The 14,065-nt window shown below is 47.0% G+C and overlaps 1 long non-coding RNA gene across 2 annotated transcripts in view; it reads left to right on the top strand.

Annotated features, from left to right (window-relative positions):
* The first annotated feature begins 223 nt into the window (after positions 1-223).
* Positions 224-14,065, top strand: part of LOC136632590 (uncharacterized) — a 72,118-nt gene continuing 58,276 nt past the window's right edge. For both annotated transcript variants that reach the window (XR_010793185.1, XR_010793186.1), the window contains exon 1: positions 224-264. This is a non-coding gene — a long non-coding RNA (uncharacterized lncRNA). The remainder of the gene's footprint in view (positions 265-14,065) is intronic.

Genomic DNA, 14,065 nt, shown 5'->3' with positions numbered 1-14,065 from the left:
TTTGCAGGATCACGGTAACTAAATCACGGTCGCGCAAACAAACTCACGATCGTACGAACAAATGTGCAATCAGTTACCAGCTCTCTCTCCTCCCCACTGCCGCCCATATGTGCCGCTGAATGGTGGTGAGCGCCAGCGGGAACTGCTGCTGCTTCCCCACATCCACCAGTTAGCTTCTTTCCTTCCTCCCACTGAACAATCGCTGCTGTGACACGAAGCTCCGGTATTTCAGATCTATGCTGCTCCTTCTGCTCCGCCACCAGGGTGAGTTAAAATATTTTTTCTGTATTTTTCCCCTCTAATACAGAGGTGCGATTCTTCATGCACACGAGTGGAAACCATGTAAAATCGCAGCATGCTCCATTTTCCTGCGGTTCCCGCACGGACGGCTTCCATTGAGGTCAAGGGAAGCTGTCTGACCCGCGGCCCATCCGCAATTGACACAATTTTTCGAGGAAAAAGCAGGAGTTTTAAAAAAAATCTGGATAGCGAGTGTCTGGTGGCGAGCCTTACAGCACAGAGAAGCCGGAAGAAGAGTTCTGCGTGGATGCCGGCAAAGAAAACGACAGGTACGCAGGGTCACCCTCTGGGGTCAGAGGCGGATTCCATGTGGGATTCCGCAGCTGGAATCCGGACATGCCGTGTGAGCCCGGCCTTAGGGTCACTTCACACGGGCAAGCGCGATATCAGGCCATGATTGGTTCTATCAGACTCGATATTTTGACGCATGTAACTTTGCTGCCGAAAATCGTCCATGTGAAGGAGGCCTTCCGGGAAGTAGCGATCCTCTGCCGCGGCTGACAGCAGGGAAAAGAAGTCAGCTGGCAATTATTAGGCTTTAAATGCCATTCAATTCCACAGAAAGGGAGTATCACGTGCGCCTGTGAACTGGAATTCTGAGCACAAAAATTACTTTACTATGCGATGATACGAGCGTATCATCCTGATTATTGCCATCTTCAAAACTTGTTCATGCGCACATGAATGTCTGTTGAAGCTCTCAGCTGGGTCTCTGTATCTGCATCTTGGAGAAATATTCTGCACATGTAAAAGGTCTCTTAGGCTAATTTCACATGGGCAAGTGCGATATCGGACTGTGAAACTCAGCCCGATATCGCGCTCGCCAACGTGCGATATTTCCACGGATGCGAAGCATTTTTGTGTTAAGAGGATTGTGGAGTGTTTCCCATTGTTTTCAATGGGTAAACCTCACATCATACTTGCATGCACCTCGCGCGCCGTGCGTGCGATACTATGACGGCCTCATTGAAAGCAATGGGCAATGTGTTCTGAGAGAATGCTCAAAGATAGGGCATGCCGCGATTCAAAAGAATGGGGTTCACATTCATGCGAGATTTGTGCATCTCGCAAAGCACAAATCTCTCTCGATTTTCTTGGCCGTGTGAAAATGGCCTAAGGGCCTCTTTTAGTGTTTATATCAGAATGCAGTCTAGCACATGGATTTTGTTGCCACAGTGACCAGATATTACTTATAAACAGTGGCGTAGAGCCCATTGTCTGTCTTTGTTTTTTTTAAAACATGCCTAGCGTTCTCTTTGGCCAACTTCACACGAGCGTATGCACAATTGCGCACACCATGGCACAACGTATTTGTGTACTGCACAAGGTCTTTGCGCGTATCAGTGTATTTTACTGTACTTTTCAAGCTCGCAGTGCATGTTCATTTGCACGTGGGGCACAAAGATGCACCGATTGAAATGGCTAATTTGAGTTCCAGATGTATTCTTTTTCCAGTAGAATTATGCAGTGTTTCACTCAATGTCATTGCGTATTGTGCACGTATTTGCCCAACCTCCATTGACTTCTATGAGACCTTTGGTTCGCAAATACGTAGAAAGATAGCACGTGTTCTTTTTTTGCACTGACGAAATGCGCGCACACAAAATACACGCATCTGAATGAACCAATTGAAATCTATGGGTTCTATTCACTGAGTACTATGTGTACAAACTTTGCATGCGTAAATATGTCTAGCCTTAATACTCACCTAAAAGGTAACCAGTTTCAGAGTTATTACTTTGCAGATGGGTTTTTCAGTAATTAACCCATGCTAAGTGTTCATTTAGACAGTCAAATATTTAGGCCGTGTGCTACCCATGTATTCCACTGGCAGCACACAGACTTATTAAAGCCAATTAGGCTATTCAGATGAATGTTCCTTCACAGTCCTTGTAAAATAAGTTGTTGTTTGTCCTTATTTCCTCCATTTTCGCAGACCAGAATAGGACATACAATGTGCTGGGTCTATGAATAGCAAACAGGTGCAGTTGACTACAGGGTGTATAGTTTAGGACTTAAAGGGGTTGTCCCGCGAAAGCAAGTGGGGTTATACACTTCTGTATGGCCATATTAATGCACTTTGTAATGTACATTGTGCATTAATTATGAGCCATACAGAAGTTATCAGAAGTTATTCACTTACCTGTTCCGTTGCTGGCGTCCCCGTCTCCATGGTGCCGTCTAATTTTCAGCGTCTAATCGCCCGATTAGACGCGCTTGCGCAGTCCGGTCTTCTTCTCTTCTGAATGGGGCCGCTCGTGCCGGAGAGCGGCTCCTGGTAGCTCCGCCCCGTCACGTGCCGATTCCAGCCAATCAGGAGGCTGGAATCGGCAATGGACCGCACAGAAGCCCTGCGGTCCGCCGAGGGAGAAGATCCCGGTGGCCATCTTCACCAGGTAAGTAAGAAGTCACCGGAGCGCGGGGATTCAGGTAAGCACTGTCCGGTTTTCTTTTTTAACCCCTGCATCGGGGTTGTCTCGCGCCGAACGGGGGGGCTGTTGAAAAAAAAAAAAAAAACACGTTTCGGTGCGGGACAACCCCTTTAACCAGGCAGACATGATTTTGTCCTGTAATTTTCACAGCCGCATAACGCATTGATTTCAATAGTTTTGTTTTCACTAGCGGTATTCTTGCGTTTAAATACTATGCCCAAGAAAAGGTAGGACTTGCCCTATATTTCTCACGCGTAGTTAGTACTGGTATAGGTATGGGTGCAGGTGCAGATGACTGCAGGCTGTACGGTTTAGGTATGAGTACAGGTGTAGATGATTGCAGGTTGTATGGTTTAGGTATGGGTACAGGTAGAGATGACAGCAGGTTGTATTGATCAGGTATGGGTGCAGGTGCAGATGACTGCAGGTGGTGTGGTTTAGGTATGGGTACTGGTGCAGATGATTGCAGGCTGTATGGTTTAGGTATAGGTACAAGTGCAGATGACTGCAGGCTGTATGGTTTAGGTATGGGTACAGATGCAGATGACTGCAGGCTGTATGGTTTAGGTACGGGTACAGGTGCAGATGACTGCAGTCTGCATAGTTTAGGTATGGGTACAGGTACAGATAAATGCAGGCTGTATGGTTTAGGTATGGGTACAGGTACAGATAATTGTAGGCTTTATGCTTTAGGTATGGGTATGGGTGCAGTTGACTGCAGACTCTATGGTTCAGGTACGGGTATGGATTCAGATGACTATAGGTTGTATGGTTTAGGTATGTGTACAGGTGCAGTCTGGTTACAGTGAAAACCATAGCAAAAAGTGCATTTGCAAAACTGCGCACTGTTTTTGCCACATTTTACTACAAACATAGTAAAAGCATAGTTAAAACACACATGGTTTCATGCACTTTTTGGTGCGGTTCGTACCACAATCAAACCACCCTGTGTGGCGGCGGGCGGCCGGAAGAGCTATCTAGTGTGCTCTGCCTCCATTCACTGAACAACTCTCGCTTCTGTGTGAAAGCGTAAGAGCAATAGTCATTGTAGCCGCTGTAATTCTTAGGGCTCCTTAAGATGGAAATCGTCGTAATTGCACACATCTTAGTGTAAAGTATTGAGGCTGAATTGTATGCATGTCTGCGTATAGAGCTGTACAGTTTTACGCCGCACGACACCCTCCCTCCACCACCCCTGTCCTGATTTATATGGCTGTTTAGCCTAATGATGTATTTATTCCCCTATGGTTTTGCACAGCATCTTGCGCATGTTCTCACGTATTACACATGCACAAATATGCTAGAAAAGAAAGCAAGTTCTATATTTTTGCATGTGACTAAAATGCGCTAAAAAAATGTTCATGTGAAGGAACCCACTGACATCAACGGGTTCTTTTCTCTGCGCATTATGCACATATATTTTACATGTGCAGAAACACGTGCAAATACACCCTTCTGAAGCCGCCCTAAATGCAATGTAATCACTATCACTGTGTAGATTTGGCATCTGACTATTATATGGTGACTGCATTATTTTGAGATATCTTAGATCCTAGAGCTTAACCATGTTATCTAACTAAGCCCACTGTTTTGTAGGTATGGTGCCTGTAAGATGACAAACAGACAGATAGATAGGTACGTACTGGTGTATCTTGTCTCCACCACAAAGATGGGTGGAGACCTAGGATTATGCTGTGGGAGGTATAGGGTACGCCCAGAGCTGCTGATTGGCTGGGCTGTGCGATACCCTCCTGTCTCAGCTTCAAGCGGATTCCTCACCGGCCTCCCTGCAATGGGCCTGGCAGTAATTGTGTTGCCGCCAGCCTTCCTGCAATATGGCATGCCGTACCCACGCCCCAGAAGGTGGCCCTGCTCTTTGTCCTAGCGCAGTTGCTAGAGAGGAGACCGGCATCCGGGAGCACAGAGCGCTTGGGGAGAGTGAGGGAGCACGGGCGGCTAGAGAGAAGACTGACAGTGGAGGCTGGGAAGAACACTGACAGCGCAGCCTGAAGCACGGAGGGAAGGACAGCATCGGGGGAGAGTGAGGGAGTGTGGCTCCATTACATGGCACAGTGCGGGGGACACAGTGACAGCGGGGCCGTGAGCAGAGGACGGCAGGGGGCGGGGGGTTGAGAAGCAGAGTGACAGCGGAGATGCGAGCAGGGACGCCAGGGCAGAGGGAGCTGATAGACAGCCGATGCTGTCTGACAGTCACAGCGGCCCAGGGAGCACAGGCAGCAGGTTTGGCATGGGAGACTCACAGCAGCAGCGGGGTGATGCGGGTCAGCATGGCAGATGGGAGGTGAGACACTGTCAGCAGCATCTTCGGCAGAGGAGGTCAGAGTGCTGTTGTGGGCGTCAACAAGCCCTCCCCTACAACTCCACTAGGCCAACCCATGGCTCTACCCATTCTTCCGGTGGAGACAAGATACACCAGTACCTGATTGATAAATATGGGTATGTATTTATTTTTTTCTACTGGTGGTGGAAGAGGGGTGATACATTAGTTTCAGAGCTCACGCCCCTAATCTTTTCAGACTTTAGTTGCATCCCTGGTTGCTAATGTTCCATGGGTGGGCCTCCTAAGAGACCCAGTGATGCTGCAGAAAGCTCTGAGCAGACCACAGCCTGCAGTCATCAAGTGACATTTTAATGTTTTGTTTAAGAGAAACTATATACAAAATACTACGGTGAATTTATATTTGTTATTTTCTCGCATTTCCTGATGCTAGATCACAAAATTAGGGCAGTATGTGCTTGTACGAAAAGGAGACTTGAGGGCAGGGCAGGGATGCTGCAGTCAGCAGTAAAGTACCAACTCCAACTCTGTGTTGAAAATAAAAAAATTTACAAGATTATATATTAATGTATTATATTCACATCTGCGTCATACATGCAGGACTTTTTTGTCCAGTAAAAATTCTGGCTAAGTGCAGGAACCGATTGCACTGCATTACAGTTTGGTTCCAGTATGAGATAGATCCTTTCATCCAGGGGATTCCGTTTTTTTGCTCCTATAACAGAGCAGGGGAACAGAATCCCTAGTGCAGATGTAAATATAGCCTAAGCCTGATGTTACCATTTTACTACAGTACATTTCTTATTACTTATTATACACGAACCATTTATGAGGGAGTCAGATCTGAAGACTAAGTGTGGAAAAGTAAATGAGTTACAATTAGAACTTTGGCGAACTAAGGCCGGTCCCAGTTGACCGTACGTATACGCGACCATACGCTATTTGTTTCCACGATCATTCGCAGGCCTTTCGCTGCGGATATCTGTATGCGGAATCCGACCAATTCGTGTGAGCCTAGCCTAACTCCACAGTTGTGCTTGAGGAAGAGGAAGGGAAAATTTCTGGTGCAACCTACACTATATAGATGTGTCTTCATGTGTGTTTCTCATTTAGGACCCTTTCACATGGGCGGAATATAGCTGCTGGGCCGTAGCGGAATTTGCCACTGAAGAATTCCACATCAAAATCTGCATTTAAAGGGGTTGTCCCGCGCCGAAACGTTTTTTTTTGTTTTTTTTTAACCCCCCCCCCGTTCGGCGTGAGACAACCCCGATGCAGGGGTTAAAAAAACAAACCGGGTAGTACTTACCCGAATCCCGGCGGTCCGGCGTCTTCATACTCACCTGCTGAAGATGGCCGCCGGGATCCTCTCTCTCTGTGGACCGCAGGGCTTCTGTGCGGTCCATTGCCGATTCCAGCCTCCTGATTGGCTGGAATCGGCACGTGACGGGGCGGAGCTACACGGAGCCGGCATTCTGCACGAGCGGCCCCATTGAAGACAGCAGAAGACCCGGACTGCGCAAGCGCGGCTAATTTGGCCATTAGAGGCCGAAAATTAGTCGGCACCATGGAGACGAGGACGCCAGCAACGGAACAGGTAAGTGAAAAACTTTTTATAACTTCTGTATGGCTCATAATTAATGCACAATGTACATTACAAAGTGCATTAATATGGCCATACAGAAGTGTATAGACCCACTTGCTGCCGCAGGACAACCCCTTTAACTCGGCAGACTTTGGTGTGGGATTTACCCTAAATTGCGGCACAGAATTAGAAAAGGGCCCCAATTCCACTGATATCTATAGGCCTGAACACAATATAAAACTAAATGGGTGCTGTTTGACCACTTTTATTTATAAATTTTAATACATGATTGTTTTGAGTCCGCTACTCTTTGCAGTATCTCTCCACTCTGGTTTTATCATGTCCATTTATACAGGAATGATCGCGGAAACAAATTGCTATGGTCGGGTATACGTACGGTCATCTAAGACCGGCCTTAGTTCGCCAAAGTTCTAATTGTAATTCTTTACCTTTCCAAACTTCGACTTCAGATCTGACTCCCTCATAAATGGTTTGTGTATAATAAGTAATAAGAAATGTACTCTAGTAAAATGGTAACATCAGGCTTAGGCTATATTCACATCTGCACTAGGGATTCCGTTCCCCTGCTCTGTTATAGGAGCAAGAAAATTAGTAGTAGACAGAGGAGCCTCTTAAAGAAGAAGTTACAGGTCTGTGAGACCCAGAAATCTGGCTTGTTTGTAGGTGACCAAATACTTATTTTCCACCATAATTTGCAAATAAATTCGTTAAAAATCAGACATTGTGATTTTCTGGATGTGTTTTCTCATGTTGTCTCTCATAGTTGAGGTCTACCTATGATGTCAATTACAGGCCTCTCTCATCTTTTTAAGTGGGAGAACTTTTAGGTATCTGACTAAATACTTTTTTTCCCCCACTGTAGATACGCTCAACATGCAACCAAACTCACAGCAATGATTTTTAATGTAGTTAACCCTTCAGACGCTACAACTGTGCAACACACATACAGAAAATTAGACATGACAGCTTTACACAATGCATCCACATAAGACAAACATGTATGACAATTTGGAGGGGTCCAGAATGATGTTCTGGGACGCTACACTAGTGTTAGGCTTTGTGGTTAGTGTGAAAAATGCAGGATTTTGTTTTTTTTTTTTTTAAATACAGATTGTGACTGAAAGTTTAAAAGGAACACACCAAAAACACTTTAAAAATATGTTTAACACAAGAATGAAGAATGTTACTTATATAATAGGTCATTTTCTGCTGACACATTCCCTCTAAATGCATTCTAGCTATTTAGAGTTTTCTCAGCACTGAAGTTAATAAACAAGAAACAGCCGTAGGGCGTCTGCACACGAGCGGAAATTCCGCGGCGGGATTTCCCAACGGAATTTCCGCCCCTGGAAGCTGCCATAGAATTGCGTTAAGAAACGCAATCCTATGCAGACGGCTGCGATTTGGCCGCACAAAATCCCGCGCGGCAAACAAATCGCGGCATGCTCTATTTCAGAGCCCCGCACAGAAACGTCACTCACCGGCCGCCAGCCCCACTCTGCGCATGCACCGGCTGCCCGGGAGCCGGCACATGAAAGAGCCGGGGCCGCGGGAGAGATGAGTGCCCACGCTCGGGTTGGGTCCCGCTGCGAGAATTCTCACAGCTGGATGCAGGCGGCCATAGAAGTTGATAGGTCATTGAACAGTTCGAGATAACACACTATATAGAGCATGTGCTGGAAACAGTATAGCATTCCATCCCTTTCTATAACATTGCAGGTCAAAATGACCCAGAAGCAATATTTGAAATCTATGCTGGTTAGATATTGATGATTCTTATGCGGCGGTCTGGAGTATAAATCACCGTATTGTGGTACACCCGTAACTGACACCCATGCATGCTGAAGTCTATGAGAGCGGGCTGATCATTATAGCCATTCTGTGGCCATTGACTTTCATGTCAAGTAATTGCTAAATATGAACTATATTTTCCTGCACTGTAAACTCTGCATACTGAAGCCTACTGTATTTCCAAGAAAAGTCACTAGCAAAGTTTTAACAGGCCTCCCCCATTCTGGAGGACCCAAGGTACTATGCACTTGTCCAGTGTCATTAAAGGAGATGTCTCGAGGAAGCAGTTAATTTTTTTTTTTGCCCAGTCCCCCCCATTAAACACACATTACTAAGCCCCCCTGTAAATGACATTTCTAGCTGGTTCGTACTTACCGTTCCAGCGTTTCAGCAAGTTATAAAAGTTTCCTCAAGATGGCCGCCGGCTCTTTCCCAGTCGCTCGCTGCAGCCCGACGTGCGCGCTCCCGAGACGCCGCCAGCTGTGTCTCCATGGCAACCGGACGCATCGCAGCCGCCGACCAGACGCCCCGCAGCCGCCGACCAGACAGCAGGTAACCGGCGCTAGCCCCCGGCTCCCCAGCGCTAGCTCCCCCGGCGCAGCGACAGCCCCCCCCATCGCAGCGACAGCCCCCCCGGCCTAGCGCTAGCTCCCCCGGCGCAGCGACAGCCCCCCCGGCCTAGCGACAGCCCCCCCGGCCTAGCGCTAGCTCCCCCGGCCTAGCGCTAGCTCCCCCGGCCTAGCGACAGCCCCCCCGGCCTAGCGACAGCCCCCCCGGCCTAGCGACAGCCCCCCCGGCCTAGCGACAGCTCCCCCGGCGCAGCGACAGCCCCCCCGGCCTAGCGACAGCTCCCCCCATCGCAGCGACAGCCCCCCCGGCCTAGCGCTAGCTCCCCCGGCGCAGCGGCAGCCCCCCCGGCGCAGCCCGGCGCAGCCCGGCGCAGCGGCAGCCCCCCCCGACCCATCACTTACCTGGGAGGCTTCTCGGGGCTGCTGGGCTGGGCTGGGCTGGTCTTCTCCGCTGGGCAGCTCCAGTTTCTGCACCTTCCTCTAACAGAGGATGGTGCAGAATGGCCGCTTCAGCGCGCTCCCGAGCAGTGACAGCTCGTCTGCGCATGCGCAGAAGAGCTGTAGCGGGGAGCACACTGAAGCGGCTCGTGCTGAATGGAGAAGACCGGACTGCGCAAGCGCGTCTAAAAAAGCAAGCTGCCGGCGAATTTAGACGGAACCATGGAGACGAGGACGCTAGCAACGGAGCAGGTAAGTGAAATAACTTCTGTATGGCTCATATTTAATGCACGATGTATATTACAAAGTGCATTAATATGGCCATACGGAAGTGTATAACCCCACTTGGTTTCGCGAGACCACCCCTTTAATGCGCCGAGTGTGAATGTCAGTGTATGGAACAGTGGCGTCACGAACCGACAACTACTACCCCCATCATTGTCTGCCATTCCAGGTAACAAGAAAAAGTTGTTCATAATTTATCCCTCGGCCCCATGTACACTTCTTGGCAGTAACCAACAGTATATATATTTTTTTATTTTAACTGCGCGTTGCAGTATTACCTAGCGTCCTATGAACAGGATCTAACCTTGTGTGCCTATAAGTTAATGGACTGTTGAAACTTTATTTGGCGCAACCAAGATGACACTTATCTTTGTGGCTCTCCCAAAGCTCACTCCCACCAACAATTTCCCGCCAAACAGCCAATGCCCTGGCCTGGCGCAAAGTAGGTAGGGGGACTGCCCCTACTTCATAGACTTGCTAGTGCCCACAGCGGAAGGAGCTAACTGCTGCTGCAGACTCCTGGGCCCAAAAGTATTACCAGCCATAGAACAAGGAGCATGTCTGCCTCCTCGGACGCAAAAAGCCCCGTGATACGCGGAGTACCTGCAGGCTACCCACCACCCAAACCCTGATATTATTGGGGAGATGAGCCGGATCACGTGGAGCTCTTGAAGGAAATTACTCCGGGACCGACAAAAAAGGAAATTCATCCCTCCGGGACCTTAAAGCCGTGCCGACCACGGAGGACAACCAAGCCTGTGGAGTAGGCCATGCTGCTGCCAGCCATCCCATCCACAGATGTACAAAGACCAAGATGAGTGCCGCTGCTGTGGCCACAAGGGAGGGAGGAGGCACCACTCCCATGGATTGTGGTCCACAAGGACAACCAGCATGCTCGGGCACTGATATCCCCGTTGTTGCATCCCCTAATCTGGGATTTTGAGGATCTGGGGGTAAAGGTGCATTTCAGTGCCAGGGAGCATCTGCTCCTTTGGAAGGAACTAAGGCCACTGCTGACAGGACCTTGAATGGTTCCAAAACTGGACATGTCAGCCACATCGCACAGAGTTGCAGAGATGACAACGGAATCCTGACAGCCCGTCCTCAGTGGCTTCCATAGGGATCACCTCCTGAAAAAAATGTCTACCGTCTCCCTCGGGTTGGTCTACGGAATCTGAGACTGGAGAGATTTACGTTTCCCAAACCTTTAAAAATACCCAGACTAGATTTGTCTACAAATTGACTCTTTTCGTAACAGACATTGCTCTGTTTATGTTTTCATATTTTTTCTTATGCTTTAGCAAAAGACTCTAACGTACCGGAGACTGCAAAGTACTATACCCTTATGCAATATTCAAAAATGGAATCCAAAAATGGAATCCAAAATTGCAGGATTTGTTTATTTGCCCCAATCTTCCTAAAAGACAATTAATAAGTTATATTATGTACCCAAAAGTGATGCCATTAAAAAAATATAACTTGTCCTGCAAAAAACATAAGGTCATATGGCTATGTTGACAAAAAATTAAAAGAGTTATGGCTCCTGGAATGCGACGATGAAAAAAACTGAAGAGTTAGTTGGTCATTAACCCCCTTCTGCTCCAGGGCGTAAGTTTACATCCTGGCAGCAGGGTACTTCCCGCAACAGGGCGTAAACTTACGTCCTGTGGATAGTGCAAGATCAGAAGAGATTTCGCTCTATCCGGCTGCAGGAGGTCGCTGTAACTGATAGCCGGGCTCCTGCTGCAACAGCAGGGGTGCATCGGAGCAGCGACCCCCGCTGTTAACACCTGTAGATTGCAACATGGCAAGGGTTCACAGAGAGGGCGCTCTCTCTGTGATGTCATCGGGCTTTCGCGATGTAATCCGAGAGCGCCCGGCTGGTTGCCATGGTAACAGGACGCCACCTACAGGCGTCTTGTATTACCACTGCCTACGATCGCTGTAATAAGCGATAAGGCATTGTAGGAGAGAAGTTCTGCAATGACTTATGATAGCGATCAACGGTGCTATGCTGTAAGTCCCCCACAGGGACACAAATGGTGTAAAAAAAAATGTACAAAAAAGAAAAATGTGCTTTTTCTCATATTAGCATAAAAAAATGAGGAAAAAAATGGTACTAATAAAAACTGCAGCTCGTCTGGCAAAAATAACCCTTACAGAGCTCCATCCATGGAAAAATAAAAAAAAGTTACAGGACTTTGAATGCAGCAATTTAGAAAAAAAAAAATTCCAAAAAAAGGGTTTTTATTGCAGAAAAGTGGAAAAGCCTAAAAAAAATATAAGAATTTTCGTATCATTGTAATCATACTGACCCGCAGAAAAAAATTATTCTGTCATTTATGCTGCATGACTAATGCTGTAAGAAGACCCTCCAAAAATCTATGGCAGAATTTATGCGTTTTCTCTCCCTGTTATCACAAGAAAAATAACAAAAGTTTTACAATATAGTCTATGTACCTAAAAATGGTACCAATAAAAACTACAGTTCGCCACGCAACAAACAAGCCCCTTTTACAGCTACGTCGACAGAAAAATAAAAAAGTTATGGCTTTTGAAAAATGGAGATGAAAATTCGGCAAAAATCATTGTGTCCTTAAATCTAAAATAGGCCATGTTCTTAAAGGAGCTCTGTCATAAAAAAAAAAAGAATACTTACCTATTCCTCACCCATCAATCCCCTTACTGCATCTTCTCCTCCCTGATAGTCTCCTGGCTCCTCCAGTCCCCCGCGGTCACATCACCTCCAGCCGATTCTTATTCTTTCGGTGACGAAGTGTCCATTCTCGGCATTCTCCTTCCTTTAGTTCAATGTACGCTATGTCACTAGTTACATAGTGTTTACTGCCTAACAGGGAATGCCCAGCTATTGCAGAGACTGTGCATGCACACTGTCCCGCGACAATAGTATATGAACACTTGCGGCAAGACAGCGTGCATGCGTAGTCTTGGAGATAGTTCGGCATTTCATGCTACGCAGGGAATGCTACGTCACTAGTGGCATAATGTACACTGTCCTGAAGGAAGGAAACTGACAAGAATGGACGCTCCATAGCAGGAAGAAAAGGATTGGGCTGGCTGGAGGTGAGGTAACCTGGGGGAACTGCAAAAGGCAGGAGAAGATAGGCAAGGAGAAGATGCAGTAAGAAGACAGCCTGGGAAGGAATAGGTAAGTATTGATTTTTTTTTTTTTTTTCAGATGACAAAACCCCTTTAAGGCACAGAGTTCGTCACTAAGGGGTTAATAAACATAGCAAAAGAGTAGTACATTTAAAAGATGTGCTACTAGCTCACTAACTAAAGTTGTAAGCAAAACAAATGACTGTGCTGAACCTGTCAGTACAGAGCTGTGGATATGTCATCTATATTTCCAAGCATAAGGTGCTGCTAATAATAATGTAATTAAATTGTAAATATAGATTTTTGTGGCCAGTTGGGGTCTCACCTATTAGATCCCCATCTTTCCATCAGGACTGTTGTCACATGTGCATAATGGCTCATAATGACTTGCAGTTCCTCGGGGTACACAACCCACAGGGTTGCCGTCACCATCCCTTAACCGGGGCATCCTCCTCTGTCATACATGTCTGGCCCAGACAGTTCCACACGGACCTCAGGCTCCAAGTGCCTGACTGCTGCTGCGTGGCCTCTCTCTCTGGCTGGCTGACAACTTTCCCCTGAGTGTGTCAGGAACTGATGGTTTTATCTTACTTCCTGCCACACCCACATGTGTTTTCTCTCCTTTCAGGTATCAGAATGCCTGTCGACATCCCCTACAGGCCATTCTGTATACTACCCTTCAACACATGCCATCAAATATTTCTTATGTACTTATATAGTCTAGGAACAAATTTCTAATTAGAATAAAGCTACTTCAGAACATTAACATTATTTTTAAAGCATTATTGTGTAGCTTTGACTTTAGGGAATGCTCAGATGGGTCTGATCTGATGCTGCAGATTTTCACCTTTACCATTGCAAAGGGTGAATTCTGCAGCAAAAATTGTTTTGCTGCAGATTTAAAATCTTTGTTACAGTGTGCCGTCTGTAAAGGTAGTGGGAACCAGTGTGAATTATTACAATAGCCTGGTCCACTTGACTATGCTTTGAGTTTTTTTGTTTGCCTCTTACCTGGCACCGCAAAAGGTCCCTGTGACATTGTCTGTTGGAAATAACTCACTGTAACCTTCCTCTCCACTCTACAGTAACATCTCCTATGGTGTATGGACTGATTGGTCGACAGGTAGGTGTGTACCCTGGTTGGCCAATCAGCCATGGTGTGAGGGTATTTAACTCTGTCACACCCATTCCTGGTTGTGGTTCATTATGTATTTTGTTTGTGTCT

Source organism: Eleutherodactylus coqui, chromosome 1 (genome assembly GCF_035609145.1).
Source record: "Eleutherodactylus coqui strain aEleCoq1 chromosome 1, aEleCoq1.hap1, whole genome shotgun sequence".
In the NCBI taxonomy this organism is placed as follows: domain Eukaryota; kingdom Metazoa; phylum Chordata; class Amphibia; order Anura; family Eleutherodactylidae; genus Eleutherodactylus; species Eleutherodactylus coqui.
This window is presented reverse-complemented; position numbering and strand designations above follow the sequence as displayed.